Genomic DNA, 7364 nt, shown 5'->3' on the forward strand with positions numbered 1-7364 from the left:
GGGCCGGGAGCGGTTACTTATGATAGCTCACCAGGCTATGTACATGGCCCACAGATCAACACGATTCCTTTATAGCGCATTTTGTCCTCACTCATGCGCATCCCGAGAACCTTGCCATGAGGTCACCCATCCTAAGACTACTTCCAGCCAAGCACGCTTAACTGTTGACTTATTTTGCATGGATGACCATAAAAGAAAGTGCACTTTGTTAATATGAGTAGAACTTCCAATCCCTTTAAGCATGAGTCATTTAAGCCTATCACTGGACCTCTTCAGTTAAAGGTGTTACAGAGTACACATGAGAGCATTCCTTCGACGTTTCTTAAGCAAGCTGCTGCCTTTGTTATGAGTATAAAACCAATCCAATATAGTACGAAGCTCTCAAGAATAATTAGCCAATGATTAATAATCCTGTATAGCAAACCATATACCAGTAGACTAAGGGAACCTAAAGAAAAGATGCAGGCGATCCTCATGAGTAGATTCACATAAAGCAAAACGATTAACCCATAGGAACCCTCGTTGGATGAATAGATCAATAGTGGGCAGCTTCATTCGAACCACTAAATACCCTATGAACCGATGCTTGGGGTAGACACCTGAGTCATGGACAGTAAAATGCCATAAACCCTTAGGTTTAGGGACTCGAAAAATATCATAAACCTGATCAGCATCAAAAGAATCCTGCATAGCAGCCAAAAAAGATATTGCCCCATACATTCCCATCAGACGACTAATGTCATTTTTTACATCAATGGTGTTATTCCAGAACCAGGAGGCAGCAGAATTTCGTGAAGCGTTCTAGATACTAACACCCTAAAGTAAGTAAGCCTGTGCCCATTGCACCCACAAGGAATGAGGTTTAGTTTTGATTTTCCAAAGCCATTTCACAGTCCGTGCTTTGTTCCAGCTTAAGATTTCCTTGATATTGAACCTATATTCATCCGTTGGTCTACACAAAGTATCCCATTTCTGACATACCGGCTTCCTGTCCCCATTCTCAACACCCCACAAATTTTTTTTGCACAAGTGAGAAATTCTTTTAACTACTCCTTTAAGTAAAATCACACAAGTGCCCCAAAAATTATGCAAACCAAACAGTACAGGTTTAATCAGTTGAGCCTTCCCAACATAAGTTAGCCTATGGTTAGACCATACCCCCAATATTTTGTTTAATTTTCTAAAAAAATGGTTAGAACATGCTAGTGGTAAGCCTGGAAGTGAACAAAGGGAGCCATAAATATTTAAATGGAAACTCACCCGCAGAAAAATCAGTGGAGGAAATGATCAGGTCCTTGACAGAAGGATCCACTCCTCCAAAATATAATGATGTTTTCATGGGATTAGCAGTGAGGCCTGAGAAACTAGAAAAAAACCTTCAAACAATCAGCTACAACAAGGACTGAAGGAAGGTCGCCTCTAGTAAAGACTAAGAGATCATCGGCAAAGACCAAGTGAGTAAGTTTCAACCTAGCACACTTAGGGTCAAAACAAAAACCACTATAATGAAGAAGCTTTCATAACTGTCTAGAAAGATCCTCCATACACAAAACATACAGATAGGGGGACAAAGGGGTCACCTTGTCGAAGCCCTCTCTTCCCTTAAAAAAACCCTTCAACCGAGCCATTAATATTAAGAGAAAACAAAGGAGAAGTAACACAAGCCATGATCCATTTAACAAATCTCGAAGGCTGTCCATAAAGAATAAGACAGTTATGCAAGAAAGACCAAATAACTGAATTAAAGGCCTTTTTAATGTCAACTTTGACAATGCACCAAGGGGTGATTAGAGATTGAGATTACTTGTTAGCCAACTCATGAGCCAAAAAAGAGTTATCAAAGATGTCCCGACCTTGAACAAAAGCATCTTGTTCAGGCCCCACCACATCCCCCACGAAACCTTTCAGTCTATTGGCAAGGATTTTAGTGATGGTCTTATAAACCACAGTGCAACAAGAGATAGGACGGAAGTCTGTTACATTGTGAGGGGTTGGCAATTTAGGTATCAAAGTAATAAGGGTGTAATTAGCAGCCTTAAAAATTTTACCTCTTAAGAAGAAGACCTGCACAGCAGCACATAAATCAGTTCCAACAATATCCTAGGTTTCCTTGAAAAAACGAGAATTATACCCATCTATGCCTGGGCTACTATTCTTGTTAATGGAATTCAGTGCACCTCTGATCTCAGAAAAGGTAACCGCTTCAAGCAAAAAAGGGTGGGAAGATGGAGGAAAGTTGCCAGACTGAAAAAGAGCAGAGGGAACAGGAATAACCGAGGCATCAGTGCCAAGCAACTCCTTGTAATAGCCTACAAAACAAGTAGCCACCTCAGATGTACTGATACCCATCGTGAGGTGTCAAAAATAAATTTATAATCTCCAACTACAACTATAGCTAGCGGCAGTCGGGTCGAACCACAGAGAGGCAGACGTAATTTCTAGTTGTTTAAATTCGGTCTAAGGTAACAATAAAGTGGGGTGGTTGATTGGATTTGGTCTACAACTAATAGCATTAAAAGAAATTTAAGCTAATGAAATATATGAAATCAAGTATAAAAAGAGGTACTAGGATGGTCGGTTCGTTATAGTTTCGGCGGAAGCATACTAAACAGGTCTAAATCAAACACATGAGGCGGGAAATAAAGAGGTCCTCTCGGTTCACTCTTAAAAAATAGCATCTTTCGATCTCGTTATAGGTCCCAAATATCACTAATACTAACTTTCGTCCTGAAAAGTGACTATGGTCTAAACTTTACCTATCTTTCGATCTCAGCATAGTTTAGTCATTTTAATTGGTGATCTAACAACTGTCCCTATCTCTCGATCTAATGGGCCAGTCATATATTAAGCATTCAACTAATCGTGTGCACTCGATTCGTCGAATAAAGAATTAAAACAATTAAAACGAAAATAAAACCTCACGTGGTCAGTCGATCGACCGGGTATGGCAGTCGATCGACTGACACGCGATTCAGGCCGTGTTCATTATATTGCCGCCTACACTATAATTCCCCTACATCCTAGCACAAACTATTTAGCTACTCATGCTAAGGGCGATAACAGCAATAAAACTAATAAGATAGACAGAAGAATTCATGCTTGAAACGGTAAAATAAACAATTAACAAAAGATGGCAATTCGGCTTGGGAACTGAAATAGCAATTCGACAACTATGAACGAAAATAAAATAACAGAATAAAACCAGAGAGTACCTTGTGAATTGCGAAGGAAAAGAACAAAGCCGAATGGCAAAGTGAATTGTATTCAATACCGAAAGTAATATTCAACCCTAATTATTCTAAAGAACTGTTTGTAAAACTTGGTAAATTTCTGAATGATTGTATCTGTCGAACTAGGTTACTTTATATAGAAAGTATACGTAACATAATTCCTAAACCTAATAACTCATGGGCTTGATAAATCTCGATCTTTTAATTCTCCTCTGGAATAGCGTCTTGGTCGATCGACTGAAGTGACCGGTCGATCGACTGAAGGTAGTGGTCGATCGACTGCTTTAGCTGCTACTTGACTTCTATAATCTCGTGGATTTGTCTTTTGGGCCTTCGATTGCGCACCAAGCTCGTTCCTTAAGCAAATACTTCACGTCAAATGCAATGCAGGATACTCGGGGACGGATTTAGCTCGATTTCCGCTGGATTCTTCACATTTCTGCAATAATGTACAAAAATACGGAAGTAGACGGAAATAGGGAGAAATGTAGCATGAACTACATGAATGAGCTCTGAAATGCGTGTAAAATGGGATGTAAAACATCATATAAATGACACGCATCAAACTTCCCCAAACCAAACCCTTTCTTGTCCCCAAGCAAGAACTAGACTCGATCCTAAAACCTAATGGAACGAGTTCAATCTCAGAGCGAATTACAACATGTAAAACCTAAACCAATTTAATGCAATAACTAACAATCAATTAGTAATGCGAATCATGCAAACGAGTTATGGAGTCGTCAAAAACCACTGAACCGTCAACCAAAGAGACTTATCAAATTGGACTCTCACGGGTCGCTCATATCACTCAAATAAGCACAGGTGAATAATGTAAAGATAGAAAGAATTCATTTGTAGTGACACTCACCTAACTACGACCTATAAGAACATGCTTGCAGTATAATATGAAAACAATCTCTACAACCGTACATACGCATTCCAACCAACAAAAGACCATGACACATGCCAAGGTATATATGGGATATGTGAGGTATGGGTAAGAAGAGGCAAAACATATATAGAAAAGTGGAGGTACAGGTGATCAAGCTAGTACCCAAACGGAACTATATGGCAACATCCTTCTTCTTGCTCATAATCAAATGAAACGGTGCTATAGCAAGCACAATTCTCACAATCTCCAGGTATAAAAGTAATCAACTAACTCCCCATAAGATATGAATAATACATGGGAGCAAAAATCGCCATAAGATAAAGATTGAATTATGCGAAATGGATTTCTTTTCTTTCTCTCGAACCTCAGTCGATCGACCTATTATGCCAATCGATCGACCGCTTCAACAGTACAGAACCTCTTTTTCTCCTTTTTTTTGAATCATTTTTTCTTTTCTCTTTTTTTTTCCAACTTTTTCAGTTCTTTTTCTTTCCTTTCTACTCATTTCATCTTCCCTACAAAATCTCAAATAAGAGCAATTGGCTACCAAAAACGAAGTGACAATCCCAACAACTAAACTACTAGCTTGACAAGGGCAGGCTAAATGTAGGATGTAGTAAATGGGACAAAAAGGATATTTTTGGCAGTGTGGAGCTTATGGGTAAAATGAAAAAAGGGAAACCTCTACCACATGTGTCAACTAACCACAAACCGAATGCATACAGGTATTAAGAAGATTAAGTTCATATTTATGCAAATTGATTTGACATGTCTCATAAGGAGTACTACTCACATCCTAGATAAACTGGTCATAGATGTCACCAGTTATAGGCTCTAAATCTCAGAAATATGATGTAGTTTGCTGATACGTGCATTTTATATAGTCTTTTTAGCCTAATTTATGCGCGTATCTTTATGCTTTTATCGTGGTTTTATGCTACGAAATGCCCCGAATATGCTACTTTGGTGTATTTTGTCTTAAATGCAAAAATGGACCATAAAGTAGTGAAATCAAGCCATTTGCCGTCCGTTTAGCATGCATTTGGAGGAAGAGTAGATTTGGAGCGGGAATTATAGCTGTCTTGGGATGCGTGAAGTTGTTTCGGGAGCTAAAAGGACAAGTCAAGGTCAAACTAACGTGAATTCTAAGCTGCTGAAGTCAAGATCCACTCGATCGAATGCTTTCCTAGTCGATCGAGTGGTTTTAGGTCTAATAATTAGTCGCCGAAAGCGTTTTTGGTCGATCGACCAGTCCCTTATATGTGTTCAGTCGATCGAGTAACTAATCTGGTCGATCGACTGGTTTTTGGCTTGGTTTACTCGATCGAGTGGTTTTATTCCACTCGATCGAGTGGATTTTGCTACGGGCTGGGCTTTTTGCTTTATTTCCGTTAATTAGGTTTAGCTAATCCTATTTTCTTATAAATAGGAAGGTTAGGACGTCATTTAAACTCTCTCTCATTCTCTTCTCTTCTCCCCCTTACTCGATTCTTATCGTTCGATACACTTTTACTTTTTGTTCTTCATTTCCGGATCTTTTAATCTAGTAATTCTTTCTTCCCTTCTCTCTTTTTAATTTAATGTTTATTGTTTTTATTTCTTTTATTCTTGTTTTCCTTATTTCCATGTCTAGCTAATTCTCCTTAGTATGTTAGGATTAGGGAAGCCGTGGTAGCAACATGTTATAATTGACTTGAATAGATTAGCCTTGCGATAAGAATTGTATTAGGCAATTTAATCAAGTTATCGGTCGAATGAATGCATGCAGGAGACCAATAAATTTAGTTAACCCGACTGGATCGAAAGATTGGAAGGGAAGGCTTGCTTAATTACAATAGGGTATCGTAGTGAGGGTGAAAGCTAAGCTATTACGCTCTAGGGCGGTTTAAGGACCGAAAGGTGACGACCATAGCTCTTCTTATCAATAGTCTAATCGCCTCGATACCGATAGTTTAGCTGCCACGGTGGACCGACTCCTAGCATATTCCCTTCTCTTTTTGTTAATTTCTTGCGTTTATTCTTCTCTTACCTTTTCATTAGTTTAGTTCAACAATCAACCCCATTTCGTGACACCCTGACAGACCGAATTAAACAGATAGATAGCAACTTAGCCTCCCTGTGGAGATCGACCCTACTTACCGACTTCGTTAGTAGTAACATAGGTTTATTTTTGGTACGAAACGACAAAGATCAAATTTTGGCGCCGTTGTTGTTTGGGAGGCGACGCTTTTATCCTGTTTTATTTTGTTTGTCTTTCCGCCTCAAGGGAAGACCGAGTACCTTGAGGCCGTTCTTATCTTTTTCTTTAGTCTTTTTTTGATAGGCCTACAGGTTTATTAGACAAAGCACTGAGGGAGATTATCGAAGGGAAGGCTTGAGTACCTTCGATCCCTCTTGCCAAGATGACATCTCCTCTCCGACTAATTGCTCGCTTTGAAGCCCAAGTGAAAAACCCGCTATTTGGGAAAGGAAGAAATCTTAGGGATGTGGTACTGCTGAGCGCAATGCAGCTGTAGTTGTGCCGCCACATCCACCCTATCAATGGCCACCGCAACAAGATCCTCCCGATATATGAGAAGAAGAATTTGCGGAGCTGAAATCCTTGATGGAGACACTTGCATTCCAAGCGCAAGAATATGTCTCGCGAGTTGATGAGCTCGAGTCTGTAGTTGCTCAGTTAGCAGCTGAGATAGAGATAGAAGAGATCGCGGAGCTGACATATTTAGTGGGGACGTTTGTATCCCAAGTGCAAGAGAGTGATATATATATGGACGCTCGAATCCTTGAGCTGAGTCACGCGCTCGCTCAATGCACCGAGATGCAAGAAGAAGAGGTATACCTTGCTGAGAGCGGTTTTTCCCCTGAGGAAACCGCGTTGCCCAATGCTGAGGATGACTTTTATGACTCCGACGACGAGTTTCTATCACATTTCACCGCCCCACACGAAGATTTCAGCCCTATGCAAGAAGAATCACTCGATCGAGTAACTAAAAGTAGTCGATCGAGTGAATTTCCAGAAGAAAGTCCTCGATCGAGCAAAATATCTACTCGATCGAGTGAAATGCAGGAGGATAATTCTCGATCGAGTGATTTTGTTGCTCGATCGAGTGAAATGCGAGAGGGAAGTAGTCGATCGAGTAAAAATTCTACTCGATCGACTGATTTGGCCAGCGAGAGCAATGATATGATAGTTGGGTTCGTTTTAGGCGACGATTTTGACGATGATGACGGTTACGGTGAGC

Source organism: Silene latifolia, chromosome Y (genome assembly GCF_048544455.1).
Source record: "Silene latifolia isolate original U9 population chromosome Y, ASM4854445v1, whole genome shotgun sequence".
Taxonomy (NCBI): Eukaryota; Viridiplantae; Streptophyta; class Magnoliopsida; order Caryophyllales; family Caryophyllaceae; genus Silene; species Silene latifolia.